Source organism: Schistocerca gregaria, chromosome 2, assembly GCF_023897955.1.
Source record: "Schistocerca gregaria isolate iqSchGreg1 chromosome 2, iqSchGreg1.2, whole genome shotgun sequence".
NCBI lineage: Eukaryota > Metazoa > Arthropoda > Insecta > Orthoptera > Acrididae > Schistocerca > Schistocerca gregaria.
In genome coordinates this window covers 715,149,463-715,161,846 of record NC_064921.1, presented here as the reverse complement: position 1 = coordinate 715,161,846, position 12,384 = coordinate 715,149,463, and the positions used below count along the sequence as shown (strand labels likewise).

At 48.8% G+C, this 12,384-nt stretch overlaps 13 non-coding genes across 13 annotated transcripts; 4 read left to right on the top strand and 9 right to left on the bottom strand.

Annotated features, from left to right (window-relative positions):
* Positions 1 to 189: 189 nt before the first annotated feature.
* Positions 190 to 261, bottom strand: Trnap-ugg (transfer RNA proline (anticodon UGG)). Its single transcript has one exon. It is a non-coding gene; the product is annotated as a tRNA-Pro (tRNA).
* Positions 262 to 2,052: 1,791 nt separating this feature from the next.
* Trnap-cgg (transfer RNA proline (anticodon CGG)) lies at positions 2,053 to 2,124 on the bottom strand. Its single transcript has one exon. It is a non-coding gene; the product is annotated as a tRNA-Pro (tRNA).
* Positions 2,125 to 2,345: 221 nt separating this feature from the next.
* On the top strand, positions 2,346 to 2,418 carry Trnav-uac (transfer RNA valine (anticodon UAC)). Its single transcript has one exon. It is a non-coding gene; the product is annotated as a tRNA-Val (tRNA).
* Positions 2,419 to 3,053: 635 nt separating this feature from the next.
* Trnap-ugg (transfer RNA proline (anticodon UGG)) lies at positions 3,054 to 3,125 on the bottom strand. The gene has a single exon. It is a non-coding gene; the product is annotated as a tRNA-Pro (tRNA).
* A 1,791-nt stretch (positions 3,126 to 4,916) lies between these two features.
* Trnap-cgg (transfer RNA proline (anticodon CGG)) lies at positions 4,917 to 4,988 on the bottom strand. The gene has a single exon. It is a non-coding gene; the product is annotated as a tRNA-Pro (tRNA).
* Positions 4,989 to 5,209: 221 nt separating this feature from the next.
* Positions 5,210 to 5,282, top strand: Trnav-uac (transfer RNA valine (anticodon UAC)). The gene has a single exon. It is a non-coding gene; the product is annotated as a tRNA-Val (tRNA).
* Positions 5,283 to 5,917: 635 nt separating this feature from the next.
* Positions 5,918 to 5,989, bottom strand: Trnap-ugg (transfer RNA proline (anticodon UGG)). Its single transcript has one exon. It is a non-coding gene; the product is annotated as a tRNA-Pro (tRNA).
* Positions 5,990 to 7,780: 1,791 nt separating this feature from the next.
* On the bottom strand, positions 7,781 to 7,852 carry Trnap-cgg (transfer RNA proline (anticodon CGG)). The gene has a single exon. It is a non-coding gene; the product is annotated as a tRNA-Pro (tRNA).
* A 221-nt stretch (positions 7,853 to 8,073) lies between these two features.
* Trnav-uac (transfer RNA valine (anticodon UAC)) lies at positions 8,074 to 8,146 on the top strand. The gene has a single exon. It is a non-coding gene; the product is annotated as a tRNA-Val (tRNA).
* Positions 8,147 to 8,780: 634 nt separating this feature from the next.
* Positions 8,781 to 8,852, bottom strand: Trnap-ugg (transfer RNA proline (anticodon UGG)). Its single transcript has one exon. It is a non-coding gene; the product is annotated as a tRNA-Pro (tRNA).
* A 1,791-nt stretch (positions 8,853 to 10,643) lies between these two features.
* Trnap-cgg (transfer RNA proline (anticodon CGG)) lies at positions 10,644 to 10,715 on the bottom strand. The gene has a single exon. It is a non-coding gene; the product is annotated as a tRNA-Pro (tRNA).
* A 221-nt stretch (positions 10,716 to 10,936) lies between these two features.
* Trnav-uac (transfer RNA valine (anticodon UAC)) lies at positions 10,937 to 11,009 on the top strand. Its single transcript has one exon. It is a non-coding gene; the product is annotated as a tRNA-Val (tRNA).
* Positions 11,010 to 11,644: 635 nt separating this feature from the next.
* Trnap-ugg (transfer RNA proline (anticodon UGG)) lies at positions 11,645 to 11,716 on the bottom strand. The gene has a single exon. It is a non-coding gene; the product is annotated as a tRNA-Pro (tRNA).
* Between the last annotated feature and the right edge of the window lie 668 nt (positions 11,717 to 12,384).

The following is a 12,384-nucleotide window of genomic DNA, read 5'->3' as shown; positions in this document are numbered from 1 at the left end:
AAGATTACTGTCGGCTCTTCTACAGAAATCGACCTATGTAATTTACTGGTATCAGATTCCTGCCATATCAAACGGTCCCTTCATGACCGTAGGGCCACACACAGCGTGCTGCGGCACGCATCTCTTCTTCATTGCAGAGCTACAAACGTGGGTGAGCTCCACCTACTCTTCAGCACGGTCAAAACGGTAGGGCTCGTCCGGGATTTGAACCCGGGACCTCCTGCACCCAAAGCAGGAATCATACCCCTAGACCAACGAGCCACTTGCCGGTGGCAGTGAAGGTAATCCCAAGCAGTCCAGCTCCGAGGAACACAAACTTTCATGTAAATCAGAAAGAAAAGCGCTTTCTGAAGGCAGCGCCCACCACTGATGGAAAGAATATTAAAGGCAATGAATGTAGAGTGAATAATTTCATCGCGCTCTGCAGATGAACAGACGGTGGTGTTTCACTTTCGTCATGTGCTTTCTTAGCATCAAGGGAAGGCAAATGCACTAAACAAAAGAACACCGGGAATCCGAAACACCAACTCATAACGAAAAGATAGCGGAATATACTGCAAGCAAAACTTCCAAACACGACTCCTGAAGGTGTCGGTGCCTTAAGAATTATTCCGTGCAGCAATGAGCATCTACGAAGAGCAAACTGTATGTGTCGCTCCACCACGCAACTTTTTTTGATATCGTTTTACCAAAATTTCCATTACCTGTTCGTTACAAGAATACCGTGTGGCTTTCAACTGGTCTGCTTCGTCCAGCAGCGATAGTAGTAACTAAACCGACCACAGTATCATTAAAAGTAGGTCAGACACAAAAGTCGGAGTTGCTCTGTAGCTCATGTTATTCTGCTTTCAAATGCAATTGTATGGCTGGGAGTAGGGGCGTACTCCTGTAATGCAGGCGTCCGGGAGGCCGTTTCTGTGGGAGACATCTGGGAACAACTACAGACACGGCCGTTTCATTAGCTCAGGAACGACCGCGATTCTCTTATCGAGCTCTGCAGATTGACCGGACTGCAGTGCGGAATTTTCTGCTAGTGGTGGCTCGGAGTTAAGAGAAGTCGGGAGGTGTGAGCAAAACTACATCGGGAAACCGAAACAGACGACTCATAACGAAAAGATTGCGGAATGTACTGCAAAAGCAAACGTTGGAGAAGACGAACTCTGAAGCCGTCGGTGCTTTAACAATCATTCCGTGCAGCAACGATAATCTGGGAAGAGCGAAGGGTGGGTTCCGCTCGACCACACAACAAATTTTATATAATGTTCTACTTGTTCTAAATTTGCGTTTCCAGATCATCAGTAAAATACTGTGTGATTTACACCTGGCTTGCTCCTTCCAAAAGCGATATTAAGAAATACATCGACTGCAACGTCATTAGGGGTCGCGGGTCCGGGCGCCGGCGCGCCAGCGGCGGCCTGTCGGGGCTGCTGGTGCCTCCATGTAGAGCTACCGCTGGGCCCGGGCTCCTTGCCGCTAACGAAGTGATTGCTTTTGGTGACATCATATGCAATAGCGACTGCGCGAATTGACGGTAGCTCGTACGGAAAGCAAGAGTAGCTGATGCTACCGAGGACTCGGCCGCGAGCTTGTCCGACGACTTCTTGGGCTCTTATTCGTGGTGGCATTCAGACAGGCAAGGGTGCTGTCGATTGTTGCGTACGAATGCGAAATACCTGCATTGTGCGTTTCCGCAAAGTGATTTTTACGCCAAAGTTGTGATCGTCCTGCAAGTTGTGTCACATGTGGATCTCAGAGCTTAGCAGTTTCCGTGGTGTAGCGGTTATCACGTCTGCCTAACAGGCAGAAGGTCTCCGTTTCGATTCCGGGCGTAATCACTTTTTCGTCGCACTCAACAAGACACTTGCTACAATCTCTACTGTGAACATTTAAATCAATTTCAAACGTCCAACCACCAGGCTGCAGATGGCTCAAATGATACGTGAAACTCTTTCAGAACCGGCTACTTGGTTTTTGTGCTTACCTGGAGGGCAGGAAATGCGCGGAACAGCCGCCGGCATGCCGGTAGTCGCCACACGTTTGCACAAAACGCAAGGGCTCGTCCGGGATTTGAACCCGGGACCTCCTGCACCCGAAGCAGGAATCATACCCCTAGACCAACGAGCCTTCTCGATGCACATGACTATCGCCTCCGTTCTTGGTATCACCGTGCAGAGCTGCTGCTCACCCAGCGTTCTCCCTGGCTGTTGCGGTTTGATTGTTTTTATCGTTGTCTTTTACTATAGCAACTTCTAGAATAGGACGGAGCTCGTAGCCGATGCCCTTGCTTACGCAGGAAAAATCTGTTGGAGCTACGGTTTTCCAGGTAGTACAACGGCAAAACCGTCGTTTCCGTGGTGTAGCGGTTATCACGTCTGCTTTACACGCAGAAGGTCCCCGGTTCGATCCCGGGCGGAAGCACGACTTTTTTTAAACCCGTTTTCGGATTCCATTTCCGAGATAACGTCACGTCTGCGTGTGCGGGATAATAAATGTCGTGTGCTACACCGATATCGCCTCATTTTACTGTCAAATGCTCTTGCTCCCATAGTGCACCGGTATTCAGTAACTCAGAACGCTCGTAGCTCCATTCTGGCCTGCAAAATTTAGTATCCATTTCTTCAAGACTACTTCAAGTTCGCTTCATACTGGCTTTCCTGATCTCTTTGCACTCGCCTTGTCACAACTCTGTTGAAGTGTGAACGTAACTAATAGTGAGAAACTCTTAACTACGCTCAGTCTTGTATCCCACTCTTTGGTTGACGTTGTCGCTAATCAGATGAAGGTAGACTGCTCCACGATTGAGCTTCGTCTCCACTCACGGTGCACACGTTCTGCAAAGACAACCTTTGTTTTCCGTTGCATGCAAGATTACTGTCGGCTCTTCTACAGAAATCGACCTATGTAATTTACTGGTATCAGATTCCTGCCATATCAAACGGTCCCTTCATGACCGTAGGGCCACACACAGCGTGCTGCGGCACGCATCTCTTCTTCATTGCAGAGCTACAAACGTGGGTGAGCTCCACCTACTCTTCAGCACGGTCAAAACGGTAGGGCTCGTCCGGGATTTGAACCCGGGACCTCCTGCACCCAAAGCAGGAATCATACCCCTAGACCAACGAGCCACTTGCCGGTGGCAGTGAAGGTAATCCCAAGCAGTCCAGCTCCGAGGAACACAAACTTTCATGTAAATCAGAAAGAAAAGCGCTTTCTGAAGGCAGCGCCCACCACTGATGGAAAGAATATTAAAGGCAATGAATGTAGAGTGAATAATTTCATCGCGCTCTGCAGATGAACAGACGGTGGTGTTTCACTTTCGTCATGTGCTTTCTTAGCATCAAGGGAAGGCAAATGCACTAAACAAAAGAACACCGGGAATCCGAAACACCAACTCATAACGAAAAGATAGCGGAATATACTGCAAGCAAAACTTCCAAACACGACTCCTGAAGGTGTCGGTGCCTTAAGAATTATTCCGTGCAGCAATGATCATCTACGAAGAGCAAACTGTATGTGTCGCTCCACCACGCAACTTTTTTTGATATCGTTTTACCAAAATTTCCATTACCTGTTCGTTACAAGAATACCGTGTGGCTTTCAACTGGTCTGCTTCGTCCAGCAGCGATAGTAGTAACTAAACCGACCACAGTATCATTAAAAGTAGGTCAGACACAAAAGTCGGAGTTGCTCTGTAGCTCATGTTATTCTGCTTTCAAATGCAATTGTATGGCTGGGAGTAGGGGCGTACTCCTGTAATGCAGGCGTCCGGGAGGCCGTTTCTGTGGGAGACATCTGGGAACAACTACAGACACGGCCGTTTCATTAGCTCAGGAACGACCGCGATTCTCTTATCGAGCTCTGCAGATTGACCGGACTGCAGTGCGGAATTTTCTGCTAGTGGTGGCTCGGAGTTAAGAGAAGTCGGGAGGTGTGAGCAAAACTACATCGGGAAACCGAAACAGACGACTCATAACGAAAAGATTGCGGAATGTACTGCAAAAGCAAACGTTGGAGAAGACGAACTCTGAAGCCGTCGGTGCTTTAACAATCATTCCGTGCAGCAACGATAATCTGGGAAGAGCGAAGGGTGGGTTCCGCTCGACCACACAACAAATTTTATATAATGTTCTACTTGTTCTAAATTTGCGTTTCCAGATCATCAGTAAAATACTGTGTGATTTACACCTGGCTTGCTCCTTCCAAAAGCGATATTAAGAAATACATCGACTGCAACGTCATTAGGGGTCGCGGGTCCGGGCGCCGGCGCGCCAGCGGCGGCCTGTCGGGGCTGCTGGTGCCTCCATGTAGAGCTACCGCTGGGCCCGGGCTCCTTGCCGCTAACGAAGTGATTGCTTTTGGTGACATCATATGCAATAGCGACTGCGCGAATTGACGGTAGCTCGTACGGAAAGCAAGAGTAGCTGATGCTACCGAGGACTCGGCCGCGTTCATTGCCGACGACTTCTTGGGCTCTTATTCGTGGTGGCATTCAGACAGGCAAGGGTGCTGTCGATTGTTGCGTACGAATGCGAAATACCTGCATTGTGCGTTTCCGCAAAGTGATTTTTACGCCAAAGTTGTGATCGTCCTGCAAGTTGTGTCACATGTGGATCTCAGAGCTTAGCAGTTTCCGTGGTGTAGCGGTTATCACGTCTGCCTAACAGGCAGAAGGTCTCCGTTTCGATTCCGGGCGTAATCACTTTTTCGTCGCACTCAACAAGACACTTGCTACAATCTCTACTGTGAACATTTAAATCAATTTCAAACGTCCAACCACCAGGCTGCAGATGGCTCAAATGATACGTGAAACTCTTTCAGAACCGGCTACTTGGTTTTTGTGCTTACCTGGAGGGCAGGAAATGCGCGGAACAGCCGCCGGCATGCCGGTAGTCGCCACACGTTTGCACAAAACGCAAGGGCTCGTCCGGGATTTGAACCCGGGACCTCCTGCACCCGAAGCAGGAATCATACCCCTAGACCAACGAGCCTTCTCGATGCACATGACTATCGCCTCCGTTCTTGGTATCACCGTGCAGAGCTGCTGCTCACCCAGCGTTCTCCCTGGCTGTTGCGGTTTGATTGTTTTTATCGTTGTCTTTTACTATAGCAACTTCTAGAATAGGACGGAGCTCGTAGCCGATGCCCTTGCTTACGCAGGAAAAATCTGTTGGAGCTACGGTTTTCCAGGTAGTACAACGGCAAAACCGTCGTTTCCGTGGTGTAGCGGTTATCACGTCTGCTTTACACGCAGAAGGTCCCCGGTTCGATCCCGGGCGGAAGCACGACTTTTTTTAAACCCGTTTTCGGATTCCATTTCCGAGATAACGTCACGTCTGCGTGTGCGGGATAATAAATGTCGTGTGCTACACCGATATCGCCTCATTTTACTGTCAAATGCTCTTGCTCCCATAGTGCACCGGTATTCAGTAACTCAGAACGCTCGTAGCTCCATTCTGGCCTGCAAAATTTAGTATCCATTTCTTCAAGACTACTTCAAGTTCGCTTCATACTGGCTTTCCTGATCTCTTTGCACTCGCCTTGTCACAACTCTGTTGAAGTGTGAACGTAACTAATAGTGAGAAACTCTTAACTACGCTCAGTCTTGTATCCCACTCTTTGGTTGACGTTGTCGCTAATCAGATGAAGGTAGACTGCTCCACGATTGAGCTTCGTCTCCACTCACGGTGCACACGTTCTGCAAAGACAACCTTTGTTTTCCGTTGCATGCAAGATTACTGTCGGCTCTTCTACAGAAATCGACCTATGTAATTTACTGGTATCAGATTCCTGCCATATCAAACGGTCCCTTCATGACCGTAGGGCCACACACAGCGTGCTGCGGCACGCATCTCTTCTTCATTGCAGAGCTACAAACGTGGGTGAGCTCCACCTACTCTTCAGCACGGTCAAAACGGTAGGGCTCGTCCGGGATTTGAACCCGGGACCTCCTGCACCCAAAGCAGGAATCATACCCCTAGACCAACGAGCCACTTGCCGGTGGCAGTGAAGGTAATCCCAAGCAGTCCAGCTCCGAGGAACACAAACTTTCATGTAAATCAGAAAGAAAAGCGCTTTCTGAAGGCAGCGCCCACCACTGATGGAAAGAATATTAAAGGCAATGAATGTAGAGTGAATAATTTCATCGCGCTCTGCAGATGAACAGACGGTGGTGTTTCACTTTCGTCATGTGCTTTCTTAGCATCAAGGGAAGGCAAATGCACTAAACAAAAGAACACCGGGAATCCGAAACACCAACTCATAACGAAAAGATAGCGGAATATACTGCAAGCAAAACTTCCAAACACGACTCCTGAAGGTGTCGGTGCCTTAAGAATTATTCCGTGCAGCAATGATCATCTACGAAGAGCAAACTGTATGTGTCGCTCCACCACGCAACTTTTTTTGATATCGTTTTACCAAAATTTCCATTACCTGTTCGTTACAAGAATACCGTGTGGCTTTCAACTGGTCTGCTTCGTCCAGCAGCGATAGTAGTAACTAAACCGACCACAGTATCATTAAAAGTAGGTCAGACACAAAAGTCGGAGTTGCTCTGTAGCTCATGTTATTCTGCTTTCAAATGCAATTGTATGGCTGGGAGTAGGGGCGTACTCCTGTAATGCAGGCGTCCGGGAGGCCGTTTCTGTGGGAGACATCTGGGAACAACTACAGACACGGCCGTTTCATTAGCTCAGGAACGACCGCGATTCTCTTATCGAGCTCTGCAGATTGACCGGACTGCAGTGCGGAATTTTCTGCTAGTGGTGGCTCGGAGTTAAGAGAAGTCGGGAGGTGTGAGCAAAACTACATCGGGAAACCGAAACAGACGACTCATAACGAAAAGATTGCGGAATGTACTGCAAAAGCAAACGTTGGAGAAGACGAACTCTGAAGCCGTCGGTGCTTTAACAATCATTCCGTGCAGCAACGATAATCTGGGAAGAGCGAAGGGTGGGTTCCGCTCGACCACACAACAAATTTTATATAATGTTCTACTTGTTCTAAATTTGCGTTTCCAGATCATCAGTAAAATACTGTGTGATTTACACCTGGCTTGCTCCTTCCAAAAGCGATATTAAGAAATACATCGACTGCAACGTCATTAGGGGTCGCGGGTCCGGGCGCCGGCGCGCCAGCGGCGGCCTGTCGGGGCTGCTGGTGCCTCCATGTAGAGCTACCGCTGGGCCCGGGCTCCTTGCCGCTAACGAAGTGATTGCTTTTGGTGACATCATATGCAATAGCGACTGCGCGAATTGACGGTAGCTCGTACGGAAAGCAAGAGTAGCTGATGCTACCGAGGACTCGGCCGCGTTCATTGCCGACGACTTCTTGGGCTCTTATTCGTGGTGGCATTCAGACAGGCAAGGGTGCTGTCGATTGTTGCGTACGAATGCGAAATACCTGCATTGTGCGTTTCCGCAAAGTGATTTTTACGCCAAAGTTGTGATCGTCCTGCAAGTTGTGTCACATGTGGATCTCAGAGCTTAGCAGTTTCCGTGGTGTAGCGGTTATCACGTCTGCCTAACAGGCAGAAGGTCTCCGTTTCGATTCCGGGCGTAATCACTTTTTCGTCGCACTCAACAAGACACTTGCTACAATCTCTACTGTGAACATTTAAATCAATTTCAAACGTCCAACCACCAGGCTGCAGATGGCTCAAATGATACGTGAAACTCTTTCAGAACCGGCTACTTGGTTTTTGTGCTTACCTGGAGGGCAGGAAATGCGCGGAACAGCCGCCGGCATGCCGGTAGTCGCCACACGTTTGCACAAAACGCAAGGGCTCGTCCGGGATTTGAACCCGGGACCTCCTGCACCCGAAGCAGGAATCATACCCCTAGACCAACGAGCCTTCTCGATGCACATGACTATCGCCTCCGTTCTTGGTATCACCGTGCAGAGCTGCTGCTCACCCAGCGTTCTCCCTGGCTGTTGCGGTTTGATTGTTTTTATCGTTGTCTTTTACTATAGCAACTTCTAGAATCGGACGGAGCTCGTAGCCGATGCCCTTGCTTACGCAGGAAAAATCTGTTGGAGCTACGGTTTTCCAGGTAGTACAACGGTAAAACCGTCGTTTCCGTGGTGTAGCGGTTATCACGTCTGCGTTACACGCAGAAGGTCCCCGGTTCGATCCCGGGCGGAAGCACGACTTTTTTTAAACCCGTTTTCGGATTCCATTTCCGAGATAACGTCACGTCTGCGTGTGCGGGATAATAAATGTCGTGTGCTACACCGATATCGCCTCATTTTACTGTCAAATGCTCTTGCTCCCATAGTGCACCGGTATTCAGTAACTCAGAACGCTCGTAGCTCCATTCTGGCCTGCAAAATTTAGTATCCATTTCTTCAAGACTACTTCAAGTTCGCTTCATACTGGCTTTCCTGATCTCTTTGCACTCGCCTTGTCACAACTCTGTTGAAGTGTGAACGTAACTAATAGTGAGAAACTCTTAACTACGCTCAGTCTTGTATCCCACTCTTTGGTTGACGTTGTCGCTAATCAGATGAAGGTAGACTGCTCCACGATTGAGCTTCGTCTCCACTCACGGTGCACACGTTCTGCAAAGACAACCTTTGTTTTCCGTAGCATGCAAGATTACTGTCGGCTCTTCTACAGAAATCGACCTATGTAATTTACTGGTATCAGTTTCTTGCCATATCAAACGTCCCTTCATGACCGTAGGGCCACACACAGCGTGCTGCGGCACGCATCTGTTCTTCATTGCAGAGCTACAAACGTGGGTGAGCTCCACCTACTCTTCAGCACGGTCAAAACGGTAGGGCTCGTCCGGGATTTGAACCCGGGACCTCCTGCACCCAAAGCAGGAATCATACCCCTAGACCAACGAGCCACTTGCCGGTGGCAGTGAAGGTAATCCCAAGCAGTCCAGCTCCGAGGAACACAAACTTTCATGTAAATCAGAAAGAAAAGCGCTTTCTGAAGGCAGCGCCCACCACTGATGGAAAGAATATTAAAGGCAATGAATGTAGAGTGAATAATTTCATCGCGCTCTGCAGATGAACAGACGGTGGTGTTTCACTTTCGTCATGTGCTTTCTTAGCATCAAGGGAAGGCAAATGCACTAAACAAAAGAACACCGGGAATCCGAAACACCAACTCATAACGAAAAGATAGCGGAATATACTGCAAGCAAAACTTCCAAACACAACTCCTGAAGGCGTCGGTGCCTTAAGAATTATTCCGTGCAGCAATGATCATCTACGAAGAGCCAACTGTATGTGTCGCTCCACCACGCAACTTTTTTTGATATCGTTTTACCTAAATTTCCATTACCTGTTCGTTACAAGAATACCGTGTGGCTTTCAACTGGTCTGCTTCGTCCAGCAGCGATAGTAGTAACTAAACCGACCACAGTATCATTAAAAGTAGGTCAGACACAAAAGTCGGAGTTGCTCTGTAGCTCATGTTATTCTGCTTTCAAATGCAATTGTATGGCTGGGAGTAGGGGCGTACTCCTGTAATGCAGGCGTCCGGGAGGCCGTTTCTGTGGGAGACATCTGGGAACAACTACAGACACGGCCGTTTCATTAGCTCAGGAACGACCGCGATGCTCTTATCGAGCTCTGCAGATTGACCGGACTGCAGTGCGGAATTTTCTGCTAGTGGTGGCTCGGGGTTAAGAGAAGTCGGGAGGTGTGAGCAAAACTACATCGGGAAACCGAAACAGACGACTCGTAACGAAAAGATTGCGGAATGTACTGCAAAAGCAAACGTTGGAGAAGACGAACTCTGAAGCCGTCGGTGCTTTAACAATCATTCCGTGCAGCAACGATAATCTGGGAAGAGCGAAGGGTGGGTTCCGCTCGACCACACAACAAATTTTATATAATGTTCTACTTGTTCTAAATTTGCGTTTCCAGATCATCAGTAAAATACTGTGTGATTTACACCTGGCTTGCTTCTTCCAAAAGCGATATTAAGAAATACATCGACTGCAACGTCATTAGGGGTCGCGGGTCCGGGCGCCGGCGCGCCAGCGGCGGCCTGTCGGGGCTGCTGGTGCCTCCATGTAGAGCTACCGCTGGGCCCGGGCTCCTTGCCGCTAACGAAGTGATTGCTTTTGGTGACATCATATGCAATAGCGACTGCGCGAATTGACGGTAGCTCGTACGGAAAGCAAGAGTAGCTGATGCTACCGAGGACTCGGCCGCGAGCTTGTCCGACGACTTCTTGGGCTCTTATTCGTGGTGGCATTCAGACAGGCAAGGGTGCTGTCGATTGTTGCGTACGAATGCGAAATACCTGCATTGTCCGTTTCCGCAAAGTGATTTTTACGCCAAAGTTGTGATCGTCCTGCAAGTTGTGTCACATGTGGATCTCAGAGCTTAGCAGTTTCCGTGGTGTAGCGGTTATCACGTCTGCCTAACAGGCAGAAGGTCTCCGTTTCGATTCCGGGCGTAATCACTTTTTCGTCGCACTCAACAAGACACTTGCTACAATCTCTACTGTGAACATTTAAATCAATTTCAAACGTCCAACCACCAGGCTGCAGATGGCTCAAATGATACGTGAAACTCTTTCAGAACCGGCTACTTGGTTTTTGTGCTTACCTGGAGGGCAGGAAATGCGCGGAACAGCCGCCGGCATGCCGGTAGTCGCCACACGTTTGCACAAAACGCAAGGGCTCGTCCGGGATTTGAACCCGGGACCTCCTGCACCCGAAGCAGGAATCATACCCCTAGACCAACGAGCCTTCTCGATGCACATGACTATCGCCTCCGTTCTTGGTATCACCGTGCAGAGCTGCTGCTCACCCAGCGTTCTCCCTGGCTGTTGCGGTTTGATTGTTTTTATCGTTGTCTTTTACTATAGCAACTTCTAGAATCGGACGGAGCTCGTAGCCGATGCCCTTGCTTACGCAGGAAAAATCTGTTGGAGCTACGGTTTTCCAGGTAGTACAACGGCAAAACCGTCGTTTCCGTGGTGTAGCGGTTATCACGTCTGCTTTACACGCAGAAGGTCCCCGGTTCGATCCCGGGCGGAAGCACGACTTTTTTTAAACCCGTTTTCGGATTCCATTTCCGAGATAACGTCACGTCTGCGTGTGCGGGATAATAAATGTCGTGTGCTACACCGATATCGCCTCATTTTACTGTCAAATGCTCTTGCTCCCATAGTGCACCGGTATTCAGTAACTCAGAACGCTCGTAGCTCCATTCTGGCCTGCAAAATTTAGTATCCATTTCTTCAAGACTACTTCAAGTTCGCTTCATACTGGCTTTCCTGATCTCTTTGCACTCGCCTTGTCACAACTCTGTTGAAGTGTGAACGTAACTAATAGTGAGAAACTCTTAACTACGCTCAGTCTTGTATCCCACTCTTTGGTTGACGTTGTCGCTAATCAGATGAAGGTAGACTGCTCCACGATTGAGCTTCGTCTCCACTCACGGTGCACACGTTCTGCAAAGACAACCTTTGTTTTCCGTTGCATGCAAGATTACTGTCGGCTCTTCTACAGAAATCGACCTATGTAATTTACTGGTATCAGATTCTTGCCATATCAAACGGTCCCTTCATGACCGTAGGGCCACACACAGCGTGCTGCGGCACGCATCTGTTCTTCATTGCAGAGCTACAAACGTGGGTGAGCTCCACCTACTCTTCAGCACGGTCAAAACGGTAGGGCTCGTCCGGGATTTGAACCCGGGACCTCCTGCACCCAAAGCAGGAATCATACCCCTAGACCAACGAGCCACTTGCCGGTGGCAGTGAAGGTAATCCCAAGCAGTCCAGCTCCGAGGAACACAAACTTTCATGTAAATCAGAAAGAAAAGCGCTTTCTGAAGGCAGCGCCCACCACTGATGGAAAGAATATTAAAGGCAATGAATGTAGAGTGAATAATTTCATCGCGCTCTGCAGATGAACAGACGGTGGTGTTTCACTTTCGTCATGTGCTTTCTTAGCATCAAGGGAAGGCAAATGCACTAAACAAAAGAACACCGGGAATCCGAAACACCAACTCATAACCAAAAGATAGCGGAATATACTGCAAGCAAAACTTCCAAACACGACTCCTGAAGGCGTCGGTGCCTTAAGAATTATTCCGTGCAGCAATGATCATCTACGAAGAGCCAACTGTATGTGTCGCTCCACCACGCAACTTTTTTTGATATCGTTTTACCTAAATTTCCATTACCTGTTCGTTACAAGAATACCGTGTGGCTTTCAACTGGTCTGCTTCGTCCAGCAGCGATAGTAGTAACTAAACCGACCACAGTATCATTAAAAGTAGGTCAGACTCAAAAGTCGGAGTTGCTCTGTAGCTCATGTTATTCTGCTTTCAAATGCAATTGTATGGCTGGGAGTAGGGGCGTACTCCTGTAATGCAGGCGTCCGGGAGGCCGTTTCTGTGGGAGACATC